At 40.6% G+C, this 17,598-nt stretch overlaps 1 protein-coding gene across 1 annotated transcript in view; it reads left to right on the top strand.

Annotated features, from left to right (window-relative positions):
• Nucleotides 1-17,598, top strand: part of LOC129534464 (protein eyes shut homolog) — a 512,806-nt gene that overhangs the window by 98,220 nt on the left and 396,988 nt on the right. The gene's annotated exons all lie outside the window — the stretch shown is intronic.

The raw sequence follows: 17,598 nt of genomic DNA, 5'->3' as shown, positions 1-17,598 counted from the left end.
GTTCTAGCAATTAATTCATTTAGGCTTATGGCCTCCAGCCATATCCATGCTGCTGCAAAGGACATGATTTCATTCTTTTTTATGGCCATGTAATATTCCATGGTCTATATGTACAGCATTTTATTTATCCAATCCACCATTAATGGGCACTCATATTGATTTAATGTCTTTGCTATTGTGACAATGAACATATGATTCAATGTGTCTTTTTGGTATAATGACTACATTCCTTTGGATATATGGCCAGTAATGGGATGGCTGGGTTGAATGGTAGCTCTAAGTTCTCTGAGAAATCTCCAAACTTCTTTGGGGTGGGATGGTTGAAACATCTCCACCAACAGTGTATAAGCATTCCCTTTTCTCTGCAGTCTTGCCAGCATGTGTTGTTTTCGATTTTTTATAATTGGCATTCTGAATGGTGTGAGCTGGTATCTCATTGTGGTTTGGATTTGCGTTTCTCTGATGATTAGTGACAATGAGCATTTTTTCAGATGTTTGTTGGCCATTTATGTCTTCTTTTGAGAAGTGTCTGTTTATGTCTTTTGCCCACATTTTAATGGTGTTATTTGATTATTGCTTGTTGATTTCTTTAGGTTACTGATAGATTCTGGATATTAGACCATTATCAGATGCATAGTTTGTAAATATTTTCTCCCATTCTGTAGGCTATTTACTTTGTTTATCATTTTATTTGTCATGCGGAAGCTCTTTAGTATAATTAGGCCCCACTTGTCAGTTTTTGGTTTTGTTGCAATTGCTTTTGGGGACTTGGCCATAAATTCTTTGCCAAGGTTGATGTCCAGAAGAATATTTATGGTTTTCTTCTAGGATTTTTGTAGTTTCAGGTCTTATATTTAAATCTTTAATCCATTTTGACTTAATTGTTGTATACAGTAAAAGGTAAGGGTCCAGTTCCATTCTTCTGCACATGGCTAGCCAGTTATCCCAGCACCATTTATTGAATATGGACATCTTTCTCCATTGCTCATTTTTGTTGGCCTTGTTAAAAATCAGACGGTTGTAGGTGTGAAGCTTTATTCATGAGTTTTCTATTCTTTTCCATTGGTCTTTGTGTCTGTTTTTGTACTAGTGTCATGCTATTTTGTTTACTATAGCCTCACAATCAATACAGTTTGAAGTCAGGTAGTGTGATGCCTCTGGCTTCATTTTTTTGCTTGGAATTGATTTGGCTATTTGGCTTCTTTTTTGATTCTGTATGAATTTTAGAATACTCTTTTTCTTTCTTTTTTTTTTACACACACACACTTTTTTACTTCTAAACTTTCAGAGGATAGGGCTCTTTCATATACTTCTACAGGGCTGAAAAATAAGCAAAACCTATTTAAATTGTTAATGTGCATACGTTTTTATTTGTATGCTAATTTAAACATTTTTTTCATAGATTATTGGCGTACAAGTGATATTTGATGAGATGAGTGAGTTCTTTAGTGGTGATTTGTGAGATTTTGGTGGACCTACAACCCGAGCAGTATTCACTGAACACAACTTGTAGTCTTGTATTCCTTGCCCACCTCCTTCCCTTCTCGCCAAGTCCCCAAAGTCCACTGTATCATTCTTATGCCTTTGTGTCCTCACAGTTTAGCTCCCACTTATCAGTGAGAACATATGATGTTTGGTTTTCCATTCGTGAGTTACTTCACTGAAAATAATAGTCTCCAATCTCATCCAGGTCACTGCAAATGCCATAATTCATTCCTTTTTATGGCTGAGTAGTATTCCATCCAATTGTGCTGCAATAAACACGCGTGTGCAAGTATATCTTTTGTATAATGACTTCTTTTCCTCTGGGCAGATACCCAGTAGTGGGATTGCTGGATCAAATGGTAGTTCTACTTTTCGTTCTTTAAAGAATCTCCACACTGTTTTCCACAGTGGCTGTACTAGTTTACATTCCCACCAGCAGTGTGTAGAAGTGTTCCCTGATCATCACATCACTCCAACATCCACTGTTTTTTGAATTTTTTTATTATGACCATACTTGCAGGAGTAAGGTGATACCACAGTGTGGTTTTAATTTGCATTACCCTGATCATTAGTGATGTTGAGCATTTTTTCATGTTTGTTGGCCATTTATATATCTTATTTTGAGAATTGTCTATTTATGTCCTTAACCCACTTTTGATGAGATTGCTTTGTTTTTCTTACTGATATGTTTGAGTTCATTGTAGATTCTGGATATTAGTCCTTTGTCAGATATATACATTGTGAAGATTTTCTCCCACTCTGTGGGTTGTCTGTTTACTCTGCTGACTGTTCCTTTTGCAAAAGCTCTTTAGTTTAATTAGGTCCCAATTATTTATCTTTGTTTTTATTGCATTTGCTTTTGGGTATTTGGTCATGAAATTCTTGCCTCAGCCAATGTCTAGAAGGGTTTTTCCAATGTTATCTTCTAGAATTTTTATAGTTTCAGATCTTAGATTTAAGTCCTTAATCCATCTTGAGCTGATTTTTGTATAATGTGGGAGATGAGGATCCAGTTTCATTCTCCTATATGTGGCTAGCCAATTATCTCAGCACCATTTGTTAAAAAGGGTGTCCTTTCCCTGCTTTATGTTTTTGTTTGCTTTGTTAAAGATTAGTTGGCTGTAAGTATTTGAGTTTATTTCTGGGTTGTCTATTCTGTTCCATTGGTCTATGTGCCTATGTTTATACTAGTACCGTGCTGTTTCGGTGAGTATGGCCTTGTAGTATAGTTTGAAATGAGGTAGCATGATGCCTCCAGATTTGTTATTTTTCCTCAGTCTTGCTTTGGCTATGTGGGCTCTTTTTTGGTTCCATATGAATTTTAGAATTGTTTTTTCAAATTCTGTTAAGAATGATGGTGGTATTTTGATGGGAATTGCATTGAATTTGTAGATTGCCTTTAGCAGTATGGTCATTTTCCAAATATTGATTCTACTCTACTCATCCATGAGCTTAGTTAGGATGCATTTCCATTTGTTTGTGTTGTCTATGATTTCTTTCAGTAGTGTTTTGTAGTTTTCCTTGTAGAGGTTTTTCACCTCCTTGGTTAGGTATATTCCTAAGTTTTTTTTTTTTTTCTTTCTGCAGCTGTTGTAAAAGGGGTAGAGTTCTTGATTTGATTCTTTGCTTGGTCGCTGTTGGTGTATAACAGAGCTACTGATTTGTGTAAACTAATCTTGTATCCAGAAACTTTGCTGAATTCTTCATCAGTTCTAGGAGCTTTCTGGAGGAGTCTTCAGGGTTTTCGAGGTAAACAATCATATTGTTAGCAAACAGTGCAGTTTGACTTCCTCTTTACCTATTTGGATGCCCTTTATTTCCTTCTCTTGTCTGACTGCTCTGCCTAAAACTTTCAGTACTATGTTGAAGAGGAGAAGTGAGAGTGGGTATCCTTGTCTTGTTCCAGTTCTCAGAGAGAATGTTTTCAACTTTTCCCCATCCAGTATTATGTTGACTGTGGGTTTGTCATAAATGGCTTTTATTACACTAAGGTTTGTCCCTTGTATGCTGATTTTGCTGATAGTTTTAATCATAAAGCAATACTGAATTTTGCCAAATACTTTTTCTGCATCTATTGAGATGATCATGTGATGTTTCTTTTTAATTCCATGTATATGGTATATCACATTTATTGACTTGTGTATGTTAAACCACCCCTGCATCCCTGGTATGAAACCCAATTGATCATGGTGGATTATCTTTTTGATATGATGTTGGATTCAGTTGGCTAGTATTTTGTTAAGGATTTTAGTATCTGTACTCATCAGGGATATTGGTCTGTAGTTTTCTTTTTTGGTTATGTCCTTTCCTGGTTTTGGGATTAAGATGATGCTGGCTTCATGGAACGAATTAGGGAGGGTTCCCTCTTTCTCTATCTTGTGGAATAATGTTAAAAGGATTGTTACCAATGCTTCTTTGAATATCTGGTAGGATTCTGCTCTGAATCCATCTTGTCCTGGAATTTTTTTGTTGGTAATTTTTTAATTACCACCTCAATCTCACTGTTTGTTATTGGTCTGTTCAGGGTATGTAATTCTTCCTGATTTAAGCTAGGAGCATTGTATTTTTCCAGGAATTTATCCATCTCTTCTAGGTTTTCTAGTTTACGTGCATAAAGGTGTTCATAGTAGCCTTGAATGATCTTTTGTATTTCAGTGGTGTCTGTTGTAGTATCTCCCATTTCTTTTCTTAATGAGGTTATTTGAAGTTTCTCTCTACTTTTCCTGGTTAATCTTGCTAATGGTCTATTAATTGTATTTATCTTTTCAAAGAACCAGCTTTTTGTTTCATTTATCTTTTGTATTTTTGTTGTTGTTTCAATTTCATTTAGTTCTGCCCTGATCTTTGTTACATCCTTTCTTCTGCTGGCTTTGGATTTGGTTTGTTCTTGTTTCTTTAGTTCCTTGAGGTGTGACCTTAGAATGTCAGTTTGTGCTCTTTCAGCCTTTTTGATGTAGGTGTTTAGGACTATGAACTTTCCTCTTAGCACTGCCTTTGCTGTATCACAGAGGTTTTGGTAGGTTGTGTCATCACTGTCGTTCAGTTTGAAGAATTTTTAAATTTCCATCTTGTCTTCGTTTTTGACCCAGTGTTCACTCAGAAGCAGGTTATTCAATTTCCATGTATTTGCATAGTTTCAAAAGTTCCTTTCAGAGTTCATTTCCAGTTTTATTCCACTGTGATCTGAGAGAGTGCTTCATATAATTTCAATTTTCTTAAATTTGTTGAGGCTCATTTTATGACCTATCATATGGTCTACCTTGGAGAAAGTTCCATGCACTGTTGAATAGAATGTGTATTCTGCGGTTGTTGAATAAAATGTTCTGTATATATCTATTAAGTCCATTTGTTCTAAGGTATAATTTAAATCCATTGTTTCTTTGTTGACTTTCTGTCTTGATGACCTGTCTAGGGCTGTCAGTGGAGTATTTAAGTCACCCACAATTATTGTGTTGCTGTCTATCTCTTTTCTTAGACCTATTAGTAATTGTTTTATAAATTTGGGCGCTCCAGTGTTAGGTGCATGTATGTTAAGGATTGTGACATTTTCCTGTTGGACAAGGCCCTTTATATAATGCCCTCTTTGTGTCTTTTAACTGCTCTTTATTTGAAATTTGTTTTGTCTGTTATAAGAATAGCTACTCTGCTGGCTTTTGGTGTCTATTTGCATGAAATTCCTTTTCCTACACCTTTAAGTTTATGTGAGTCCTTTTGTGTTAGGTGAGTCTCCTGAAGGCAGCAGGTAGTTGTTTGGTGAGTTCTATCCCTTCTGCAGTTCTGCATCTTTTAAGTGGAGCATTTAGGCCATTTACATTCAATGTTAGTATTGAGATGTGAGGTACCTTTGCATTCATCCTGCTATTTGTTGCCTGTGTACCTTTTTTTTTCTGTTTCACTTGTATTCTCATTTTATACGTCCTGTGTGATTTATGCTTTAAAGAGTTTCTATTTTGATGTGTTTCCAGGATTTGTTTCAAGACATAGAGCTCCTTTTAGCAGTTCTTGTAGTGGTGGCTTAGTAGTGGTGAATTGTCTCCTCATTTGTTTGTCTGAAAAATACTGTATTGTTTCTTCATACATGATACTTAGTTTTGCTGGATACAAAAATTATTGGCTGATAATCATTTTGTTTGAGGAAACTGAAGATAGGGCCTCAATCCATTCTAGGTTGTAGAGTTTCTGCTGAGAAATCTGCTGTTAATCTGATAGGTTTTCCTTTATAGGTCACCTGGTGCTTTTGTCTCACAGCTCTTAAGATTCTTTCCTTTGTCTTAACTTTGGATAACCTGATTGTTGCGGGACAATCAAAGACTGGAGAGACTGAAAAAGGTTCGGGAGAATTTATTAAATTGAAGTGATAACTGGCTCAGCCAGACATATGTCCAGAAAGTCTGAGCCCCAAACAAAGGGCTTTTCCTACTTTTAAACATCTTAAGGTGGGAACTACGTGAGGCAGGAAGCGAGTTACAGAAGCAAGAAACAAAGGCAGCATTACAACATTTCTTTACATCTTGAGAGAAATATGTCTTGCAACCAAAACTTTTCAGTCTTGTGACCCTGCAGGCGCGCTAGGGAGGTAAGCAGAAACTCGCTGGGCCTGTAATAAACTTTGAGGAATGTGGAGTTGGGGAGTATAGATAAGGTCTACTGACCGCAGAGAGAAGATAGGCTGTTAATATTCTCTTTTAACTTGAGTGTAAGTCGGGGGGGGGGGTCACACTTTGCAGCAACTTTATGAGGATTTTAAAATTTCTGTTACTACTACTAGTAGGTTATAGTCGATTTCATTAATTCCTTCTTTATTCCCCACTTTGTGCTCAACACAAATGTAGATTAGTAAAGAGCACTACAGTTAGCTATTTCTTCTTGAGTGGGTACATACTCATCTTGGGATACCGGTTGGTACTTTTGCAGAACCATTATTCGGGTGGTGATATGTCTGTCTACCATTGCTTCTATGGTGGATTAGATGCTTCTGATGAGAAGTGGCAGGAGACAGGGAACCATTAGGCATACACCTATTATGGCCACAAAGCCTATTATTAAAGTTTTAAAGCCTCCAAACCATGAAAACCATCCTCCAAAGAGTGAACTTGGGTTCCAGCCAGACCACATCTGGACTGGAACGTGAGCTAACTTCTGCTTCCTGGCAGTGATTTCCATGACAGCTTTTCCATTGTCATCAATTTGTAAGCAGCAATTCATTGAATTAAGTTTTCCACAAACTCTTCCTTCTGAGGCTAAAAGATAATCCAGTGCTAACCTGTTCTGATAAATAACATCTCTCCTCTGGGTTGCCTGTATGGCTAGCAAGTCTAAGGTTCGGGCTGTTTCACTGACTATAATCTCCAGAACTGCTTGCAACCTTATGATGTGGTTTAACATATAAATAAGAGTACAGCATCCTCATGACCCATCTTGTGCCCAGCTGGCCAGTCCATAGTATTTGATAATTCTTTCAGGGGGCCATTCATTATCTTTCCAGCTCCCTATTTCAATGTCCTTTTTAATGTTAGTATTTATTTTTTCCACAGTACTTATTTTTGTAAACACATTTCTTCTGATTCTTTTTCCACCTTCATCATAGCCCAGATGGCTTAGATCCTCCCCTTGCTGCAGTGGGAGTAGGAAAAAGGATGGCCTTATTGTTCCTAATACACATGCCCCTGTCCATTTATCAGGTAGTAATTGATAAGCCTTTGTTCCACAGATCCAATATAACCCTGCAGGTACTCTCCAAACAGTTGGAGCGTCTAATTGGTACTATGGTTGATTTAATGTTGGGAACAGCAAGAAGGGATTACAGTCTGACACAGAGGAATTGTCTATAAAGCTTCTTCATTGTGTTATGTTCTTGGATTCTTCAAAATATTGTTGACCTAGGCAAGTTGTTTCCCCTACCTGTTTCTGAAAGGCCTTGTCAGGCGATACAGTATTTTCCATTGATGGGGTTCCTTAATAGCTAAACACTTGGATTTGCACTGAATTTTGTAGCAAATTCGGGCAAGGTAAAATTGTCTTGTGGCATCAATTCTTTGGCTTCCCAGGGCCATTGACCTCCCAGATTAGTACCTCCACATACATAACATGAAGTAACTCCTAAATTGTTAGCAATACTTTTGGCTAGCTGGGTAAACACATTTTCAACTGATATAGGAGGAATTTGAATTTTTGATACTTCAGGATTAAAGTGTTCCTTGAAAGATTTATAAAACCTAAACTGTTGCATTGGGCTAACTTAAACTTGGGTCCTTTGGGTTTTCTTCGTGATGACCAGAGGAATACCAAGTCCTAGGACAGCTCCTGCCTGATCAAAGGTTAGTAGCCCTTATCCATTTTAGTCCAGAAAGGCATATTTGGCTTTAGTATTGTCAGATTGAGTGGGTTGCATGTTCCAGTTGTGCACCCTATCTTCACTTCTTGGCTGGCGAACAGAGCAACCCTTCCTGTGTATAGTTGCTGATTAAATTCATCATGGTCCACTGACTATCACAATCAGGGCACTCTTTTTTGGACTCTTCTATTATGGCCTTGGTGGCTCTGCTGCTGACTTTTTCTTGTCCTAGAGTTTTACAGATGGTCCCAATATTATTTAGTTTACTGGGATGTGCAGCTTGGCAGCAATCAAAATATATGGAGATAGGCCCTTTATTTGAGTAAGGGAATACTTCCGTTTTGTTTACAAGTTTGCCGACCCCAGTTTCTGTGGGGTTTGTATATGATGGCATTAGGGGTTCACCAATTTGGACTTCAAACCAGAAGTCATAAGGCAAGAACTCTGGTCATAACATTCTTGGGGCTGCCCGTTCCCAGGATCACAGACTGAGTAACTGGTCTGGTTATAGGCACAAGTTCCTGTATGAGTCTCTGTATACTCATAGTAGGTCTGGTATTACAGAGTTTTTTTCACCCCTTTTCTGGACCAGGCTTCTACTATACAGTGATGACAGTCATCCTAGTCCCCTTTTATAACCATAGGTGAAAGTATAAATGGCTTTAGTATTACTAATATGATTAAACTTATACTATGCATAAGCACCCTTCTGGGCAACAAGCTTGGCAACATTTGCAAAGATAACATGACAGTAAAATAATCAGTACAAGTAAGAGTATAACTATGCTTGTAAATTCAATCCACATTTACTTATCTATCATTGATTTCCTTAGGCTTCGGCCATGTGTAGACTAGTCAGCTTCCAGTTGTGTGACTAGAGCAGGGCTTGATGTTTCCTTAAGCTTCAGCTGTGCGTGGACCGACCAGCCTCCAGTGTGGATGGAGCAGGGCAGTTGTCCTCGTCAGTAGTGGCTTGGTCTCACCACAGCATCAGCCGTATCAGGTGGTCTGGGTTTTATTGACTGGTCCACTGGTCCTGAGTTGTGGTCGCTGCTGGTTTCAGCTGGCTATGATGAACCCAAGGTGTGATACCTGCAACTTCAACAGCAGTGGGATAGACAAGATCACAATATGGGGACCATCCAATAAAGGCCCTAAGGTGGTTGGGTTCCATCATTTGACCCAGACAGAGTCTCCAGGTTGGAAGGGATATACTGCATCTGTGAGACTAACAGGTATTCTTTTCCTTACCCACCCTTGTATTTACTGCATGGTCTCACTTAAGGCTTGCATTTGCCTTCTTAAGGTTAATTCCCCAATTTCTTTTAAATCCCCTTTTATCTGAATTATGATTGAGGGTGGTCGGCCAAACACTATCTCATAGGGTGAATACCCAGTTAATTTAGTAGGGGTGCACCTGACATGGAGAAGGACCACGGGCAGCACCTGATCTCACCTTAGATGAGTTTCTTGACAAAACTTCTTTAACAGCTGTTTGAGTGTCCAGTTCATTCTTTCAACTTTTCCAGAACTCTGTAGGTGATAAGCTGTATGCATTTTCCATTTGATTTTTAACATCTGTGTTAGCTGTTGTACTATCTCTACCACAAACACTGGGCCATTGTCTGATCCTAATGTTAGAGTCAGTCAAAATCTAGGAATAATGTCCTTTAGTAAGATCTTGGTTACTTCCTGAGCTTTCTCTGTCCTGGTGGGAAATGCCTCGACCCACCCTGAGAAAGTGAAGGCAAACACTAGCATGTACCAGTAGCCTCTGGCTCGAGGCAGCTTGGTAAAGTCCACAAGCAGGTTTTCACACGGTGTAGCTCCAGTTTCTTGAATCCCTGGGGGCCGTGTTGGCCCCTGCCATGGATTGTTTTGGGCACAAGTTAAACATTGCTCACAAATGGCTTGAGCGATGGCAGTTAGGTGCAGCACGTAGAAATGCTGTCCTACAAGAGTCTCTAATGCAGTTTTTCCCATATACATTCCTTGATGAAACTGTTTTATGAACTGGGGGGGCTACTGGATGGCAAGCCTCCCATCTGAGAACTTCCACCAACCTCCTTTCTGGTAACTTCCACTGTCCTGCTCAAACGCCTTTTCATTAGAGGAGTAGTTAGGGGGTTCTGTTAGGGGAAGCTCCAGTAAGGGCATGGTAAGGGTTTCCTCTTCCTTCTTAGTTACCTCTGTCATTGCAGCTCTTTTGGCTTCTCTGTCGCCTTTCTGTTTCCTCTAGCCTCGTCACCCCCTCCTATTTGATGCCCTTTGCAATAGATGACTGCTACTTCTTTTGGAGCCCATACGGCTTCTAAGAGCTGCTCTATTTCCTTTTCATTTTTGATTTCCTTTCCTTCAGTAGTTAATAATCCTCTGTCCTTATATATGGCTCCATGGGCATGCAAATGGCAAAAACATACCTTGAGTCAGTATAGATGCTTACTGACTTTCCTTTGGCCAAGAGCAACGTTCTAGCGAGAGCTATTAGCCCAGCTCTTTGGGCCGAAGTTCCGACCAGCAGAGGGCAGGCTTCGGCTACTGAATTCAGTGTTACCACTGCATATCCAGCCCGTCTGACACCTTCAGATATGAAGCTGCTTTCATTGGTAAAGTATTCAACATCTCGGTATTTTAAGGGCTGGTCCTTTAAGTCTTTTTAGCTTGAGAAAACCTCATCCACTGTTTCCACACAACAGTGATACCCTGGGCCACACAATGGGGGCTTTCCATGCTCCACCCACTGTATTGGCAGCAGTGTGGCTGGATTTAGATTATTCACGGTCTCTAAGGTTATGTAGGGGTTTTCACAAAAAAGTCCTTGATATCTTAACATCCTAGGGTTAGAAAGCCAGCGATACCCACTCTGCTACATCAGGGTGATGACCATGTGGGGCACGCAAATTATTAACCTTTGTCCAAATGTGAGCTTGTTAGCATCTTGCGCTAACAGGGCAGTGGCTGCCAATGCCATCCCATAGCCACCAAGTCTAGTCACTTGAACAAATATGCCACGGGCTGATATCATGACCCTAGTTTTTGTACCAAGACTCCTGTAGCTATTCCTTTTCTTTTATGGACATACAGGTAAAAAAGCTTTGTCATGTCTGGCAGTCCCAATGCTGGGACCTGGATCAAAGCCTTCTTGATTTCTTTGAAGGCCGTGTCCTGCTCTTTTCCCCACAGGAGGGGTTCGTTCCCCCCTCCCTTTGGTAGTCTCATACAATGGTTTTGCCAAGTGTGTAATTTGGAATCCAAATGTGAGACAAACCAGCTGCCCCTAAAAACTCCCACACTTGTTGTCCAGTGCCAGGTTGAGGAATGCCACACAGTCTCTTTTCACTCGTGTCCAAGCTCACGCTGCCCTTGAGAGATGTTAAAGCCAAGATACCTTGCTCTTTGGCCACAGATTTGTGCCTTTTCCTTAGACACCTTATAGCCAGCCTCCCACAGAACATGAAGGAAGCTTTCTATGCCTTGAAAGCACTCTTCTTTTGTGGGTGCAGCTAACAATAAATCATCTATATACTGCAACAGGACGTGGCGGTCACTTGGTGGCATGAAAGGCTTCAGGTCTGGGCTAGTGCTTCCTTGAAAATGGTTGGGGAGTTTTTCAGTTCTTGGTGGAGTCTGGTCCAAGTATACTGTGATAAGCCCCACTCAAAGGCAAAGATGCTTTCAGGAGTTAGTTGGATGCAGAAGAATGCATCCTTTATGTATAAGCATGTAAACCAAGCACCGTCAGCAGGAATTCACCCAAGCATCGTATATGGGTTGGACACAATGGCATATAATGTAGCTGCAACCTTATTTACTGCCCACAAATCCTGTACTGGCTGGTAATCTCCGGGGGGCTTTAACACCAGTAGCAATGGACTGTTCCAAGAAGAGGCACATCTTTCTATTATCCCAAATTTAAGGAACTGGTCTATATGCTTAGTAATCCCATGGGTGGCTTCTGCTGGAATGGGATCGTGACAGATTCGCACTGGGTAAGTGCCCCACAGCAGTTCCACCACTATGGGTGCCTGATTTATGGCTAGCCCCAGGGGATTGTCTTCCACCCAGACCCCTGGCAGCTTGAGAAATGATTCCTTATACATTGCCTCATTTTCCCACTGGCAAAATGCATCTTTACAAATTTTGCATCTCTCATAAAGTCTCCATTCCTCTGTTGTTGGGACAGTAAGCATCATTATGATGGCTTTTCTTTGACCTAGGTTTAGAGTCATGTCCCCTTCTAGTGTAAAGGAGATTTGTGCTTGCAATTTCTGGAGCAAGTCTCTTCCTAACAAGGGCACCGGACAATTTGGCAAATATAAAAATTCATGTTGGACTTCCTGTCCTCCAATTACACATATTTTAGATTTGAAATAAGGCCTCTTTTCTGTTATTCCTGTAGCTCCAATTATATTGACATAATTTTTAGACAATAGCCAAATTGCTTGATTTACTACCAAGTGCTCCACACCAGTATCGACCATAAAGTCCTTTTTCCAGCCTCCCACCTCCATTGAGACCATAGGCTCCTCGGGGCCTAATGAAATGGAGCCTGGTCTGTCTTAGTCCTCATAGTAATAATTGATTCCTGCCAGTCCTATTAAATCCATGTCTGATTTCTGAATCCCTTGACCAGCAGTAGGGGGTTCTGGCCAGCCATTTTGTCCCTGATTGTTGCCTTTATCCTTTTCTCTTTCTGGGCATTCATTCTTCAGTGTCCCATCTGCTTGCATCTCATACATTGATCTCTCTCAGGCCTAGATCAGCTCTTGTCCTGGCTTAGCTACCTAGTTTTGCCTAGCTTGTCCTCTACCACGACCATGACCACAACCACATCCTCTGACAAAACCAGTTTCTTTTCCAACTAAGGCTGCCACCAGCAAGTCTGCCTTTTCCTTAGCTCTGTGTCTAGCTTCTCTCTTGGCCTCCTCATCCCAATTTACAAATACGTTAGTAGCCACCTAGATAACCTGGGTTATTTAGGTGCCTTCAAAACCTTCTAAATTCTGAAGCTTTCACTTTATGTCTCCTTGTGCCTGGCTTACAAATGCCACATTAACCATACACTGATTACCTGCAGCCTCTGGGTCAAATGGTGTATAAAGCTGGTAAGCCTCACAGAGCCTCTCATAAAATTCACTGGGACTTTCATCTGGCTTCTGGCAGACCGCTGAGACTTTTCCAATATTGGTGGCCTTCTTCCCTCCAGCCTTTATTCCATTTAGGAGTGCCTCTCAATACCACTGCAAGCTTTGTAGCCCTTGAACCTGGTTAGGGTCCCAGCCTGTGTCAGCCTCTATCGGGAGTGCTTGTTGTGCATACTGCCTGATATATCCTGTACCTGCAGGTGCATTGTTCTCCAGCCACTGGAAGGTGGCTTGTATAATTCTATGGTGCTCTTCTGTATTAAATAATGACTGAAGAAGTTGTTTGCAATCAGCCCAGGTAGGATTGTGAATTAGGAAATGGACTGCATTAGATCTATAAGAGCTTGAGGTTTCTCTGTATAAGAGGGAGTATGTTGTCTCCAATTTAAGAGATCAGTAGTAGAGAAGGGCTGATAAACGAAGAGCCATTCTCCCCCTTGGACTTCATTCTGTGCATTCAAATAAATTTGTTCCCATGTTTCTCGGAGGGGGATCTGCATTGCTTGGGCATGGTTCCTGGTTTTATCTGGGCCATTAGAGTCTTACAGTAGGTCTCAAAGCAGGCCTGCAGCCACTTAGGGTGGTTTTGAATTATACGTAGCCAGGAGTCAATATATGGAAACTGATCTGCGTGCCCAGGCTGTTCTCCAACCCCGGTGACTACCCGGAACACTTGGCCAATTATTTCCCTGTCTATTGTCCCTTCAGCCAGCTACCCTACATTAAAAGATGGCCGGTCTATCTCACAAAGGGTCCTCAGTTTCTGTGCAGTTAGCATAACCCAATAATCATCATTAAAACCTTTCTTAAAGTTTTTCAGCATGCACCCCAGTGGAGTAGGCTTTGATACTTTTTCTCCCATTTCCTCCCTTGCGAGGTGCTTTCACTCTCACTTTCACTCTTGGATCCACCAGACTGGGTCATTATTATGGGAGGTTCAAACACTGCTTAGCCAGGAGCATGCCTTAATTCCTGTCACAGCTAGCTGCAGCTGTGGAGCTGGTTCTATGGGCTCTATACAGTGTCCTAGGTCTGGTTTTTCCCACATTCACCTCAGAGCACATAGTCCACACTAAGAGATCTGTGCCTCCCCACATCACGCCCCATGATGGTCTCTCCCGAGACTGTCTCTTTCACACACTTTCACACACCTCCTCCGTCCCTGAAACGGTTTTCCTTTCTGACTCATGGGCCCCATCTGCCTCTGGTGTCAGTTAGGGTGTGAATTTTGTCCAAGTCAATGGGCCTCTCCCGGTGTTCCCAACCCCCTCAGGTCGGACTAGTCATCATGCCCTAGGATGTGATCAAGCTCCCCTTCTGTCTTTATGGGATGTGTCTTGCCTTAGGGCCCAAACCTTACTGTGGTTCAGATGTCTGCACACGCTGCTCCCGTGACCATCCTGCAACCCTTTCTACTGGTTCCATTTGTGCTGTTGGGGGAAGGCTCCAGAATGAAGGAGGGCCATTCTCCTTCCAGGCTGAAACTCTCCTGGCAGTGCCAAGGACCCCAAGTCTCCCACATCCTGGAGCTGTAGCCCACAGGTAAAGGAGAAAGAAAATCTGCCATCTTCAATCCCGGATGGGTCCCCAGAAATGGTAAAGGACAATCAAAGACTGGAGAGACCAAAAAAGGTTCAGGAGAGTTTATTAAATTAAGGTGATAACTGGCTCAGCCAGACATTTGTCCAGAAAGTCTGAGCCCCAAACAAAAGGTTTTCCTACTTTTAAACATCTTAAGGCAGCAACTATGTGAGATGGGAAGCAAGTTACAGAAGGAAGAAACAAAGGCAGCATTACAACATTTCTTACATCTTGAGAGAAACATGTCTTGCGACCTAAACTTATTGGTCTTGTGACCCTGCAGGCATGCTAGGGAGGTAAGCAGTTTATTACGCTGGGCCTGTAATAAACTTTGAGGAATGTGGAGTTGGGGAGTAGAGATGAGGTCCACTGACCACAGAGAGAAGATAGGCTGTTAATATTCTCTTTTAACTTGGGTGTAAGTGGGGGGAGGGGGTCACACTTTGCAGAAACTTTAAGAGGATTTTTAAATTTCTGTTACTACTACTATTAGGTTATAGTTGATTCCTTCTTCATGATGACAATATGCCTAGGCAATGAGCTTTTTATGATGAATTTCCCAGGTGTTCCTTGTGCTTCTTGTGTTTGGATGTCTAGGTCTCTAACAAGGCCAGGGAAATTTTCCTTAATTATTCCCCCAAATATGTTTTCCAAACTTTTAGATTTCTCTTCTTCCTCAGGAATACCAATTATTCTTAGGTTTGGTCATTTAATATAATCCCAGACTTTTTGGAGACTTTTCATGTTTTCTTATTTTTTTGTCTTTTTTAGATTTAGTTCAAAGACCTTGTCTTCAAGCTCTGAATTTCTTTATTCTACTTGTTCAATTATATTGCTGAGACTTTCCAGAGAATTTTGCATTTTTGTAAGTGTGTCCAGTGTTTCCTGAAGGTTTGTTTTTCCTTTATGCTATCTATTTCCCTGAATATTTCTCCCTTCACTTCTTGTATTGTTTTTTTGGATTTCCTTGCACTGGGCTTCACCTTTCTCTGGTGCCTCCCTGATTAGCTTAATAACTAACCTCCTGAATTCTTTTTCAGGTAAATCAGAGATTTCTTCTTAGGTTGGAACTATTTCTGGTGAACTAGTGAGACTTTTGGGGGGGTGTTAAAGAGCCTTGTTTTGTCATATTACCAGAGTTGGTTATCTAGTTCCTTTTCATTTGGGTAGGCTCTGTCAGAGGAAAGGTCTAGGGCTAAAGGCTGTTGTTCAGATTCTTTTGTCCCACAGGGTGTTCCCTTGATGCATTTCTCTCCCCCTTTTCCTGTGAATGTGGCTTTCTGTGAGCCAAGATGCAATGATTGTTATCTCTCTTCTGGATCTAGCTACACAGCAAGCCTACCCAGCTCCAGGGGGTTGTCTACACAGAGTCCTGTGATATTAACCATCTGTGGTCTCTCAGCTGTGGATACCAGCACAGTATTTGAGATATCTCCAGGGTCCTGCAGGAGCAGTCCACTTCCTTCAGAGGGTCTGTGGGTCTTCTTGGGATTCCTGGTTTGTTCTTTTAGAATAGCCTTTTTCTAATGCTGTGAAGAATGACTTTGGTAGTTCGTTAGGAATAACATCGAATCTTTAAGTTTCTTTGGGTAATATGGCAATTTCAATGATATTAATTCCCCAACCCATGAGCATGGAACATTTTTCCATTTATTTGTGTCATCTCTGATTTCTTTCGGCAGTGTTTTGTAGTTCTCTTTGTATGGTCTTTCACCTATATGGTTAGCTGTATTCCTAGATATTTCATTTTCTTTGTGGTTACTGTAAACAAGATTACATTCTTGATTTGACTCTCAGCCTGGATGTTATTGATACATAGAAATATACTGATTTTTATGCATTGATTTTGTATTCTGAAATCTTGCTAAAATTATGTATCAGGTCCAGTAGGCTTTTGGCAGGGTCTTTATGGTTTTCTAAATGTACAGTCCCATCACATTGAAGAAAGATCATTTGACTTATTTTCCTATTTTTGATGCATTTAATTTATCTCTGTTGCCTGATTACTGTGACTGGAACTTCCAGTACTATTGAATGGGGTGATGTGAGGGGCATCCTTGTCTTTTTCAAGTTCTCAAGGGGAAAGCTTTCGCCCATTCAGTATATTGTTGGCTATGGAATTGTCATAAATGGCTCATATTCTGAGGTATGTTTCTTCAATGCCTAGTTTGTTGAAGGTTTTTATCATGAAGGCATGTTGGCTTTTATGAGAAACTTTTTTATGCATCTGTCACAATGATTATTTGATTTTTGCTTTGAATTCTGTTTATGCAGTGAATCACATTTATTGATTTGCATATGTTGAACCAACTTTGCGTCCCAAAAATAAAGCCTACTTCATCATGGTGAATTAACTTTTTGATGTGCTACTGGATTCAGTTTGTTGTTAGTATTTTGTTAAGAATTCTTGCTTCTATGTTCATCAGGGATATTGGCCTGAAGTTTCCATTCTTTGTCGTGTCTTTGCCAGATTTTGGTATTAGGCTGATGCTGGTTTGCTAGAATGAGTTAGGGAGGAGTCCCAAAGGCTCTGAACAATCCCATGTCAAGTTTGTAGCTGGACTGACCATTAAGAGCTGTCAAAAGTTAGGGTGATGGGTTCAGGCTGTTATTGTCCCTTTTTGACCCATTGTTGAATGTAAACTGCCCCCAGAAAACAGGAGTAAACTTAGATGATCCCACATTCTTGGGCTAAAGTACTTCCCAAAGAAGGTTCAAATGTAAAGTCAACTTGCCAGCATCACTTCCAATAGTGAAAGGAGGATGAAAATCCTTTACTCCTAGAGGGAGATCTGGATGGATACCACAGCATCTACTGCACACTCCATATGTCCATTATGGACATATTTCTACTCCAATTCACAGCATGTAGTTGTACAGCATTTTATTTAGGTAAGATCTTGTAGATGGACATTTAGAATGCTTTCAATTAAAAGTAGTTTTGATGTATTGATTTCCCAAAATCAGTGTGAAGAATTAGCCCCTAGCTACTAGCTCCCTCCTCAAAATTTATACTGAAGTAGTTATACTTCAGTATAGTCGGGAAACATGAAC

This window comes from Gorilla gorilla, chromosome 5 (assembly GCF_029281585.2).
Source record: "Gorilla gorilla gorilla isolate KB3781 chromosome 5, NHGRI_mGorGor1-v2.1_pri, whole genome shotgun sequence".
Lineage (NCBI taxonomy): Eukaryota > Metazoa > Chordata > Mammalia > Primates > Hominidae > Gorilla > Gorilla gorilla.
Note: the sequence above shows the minus strand (reverse complement) of the source record. Positions and strands in the feature narration are given on the sequence as shown.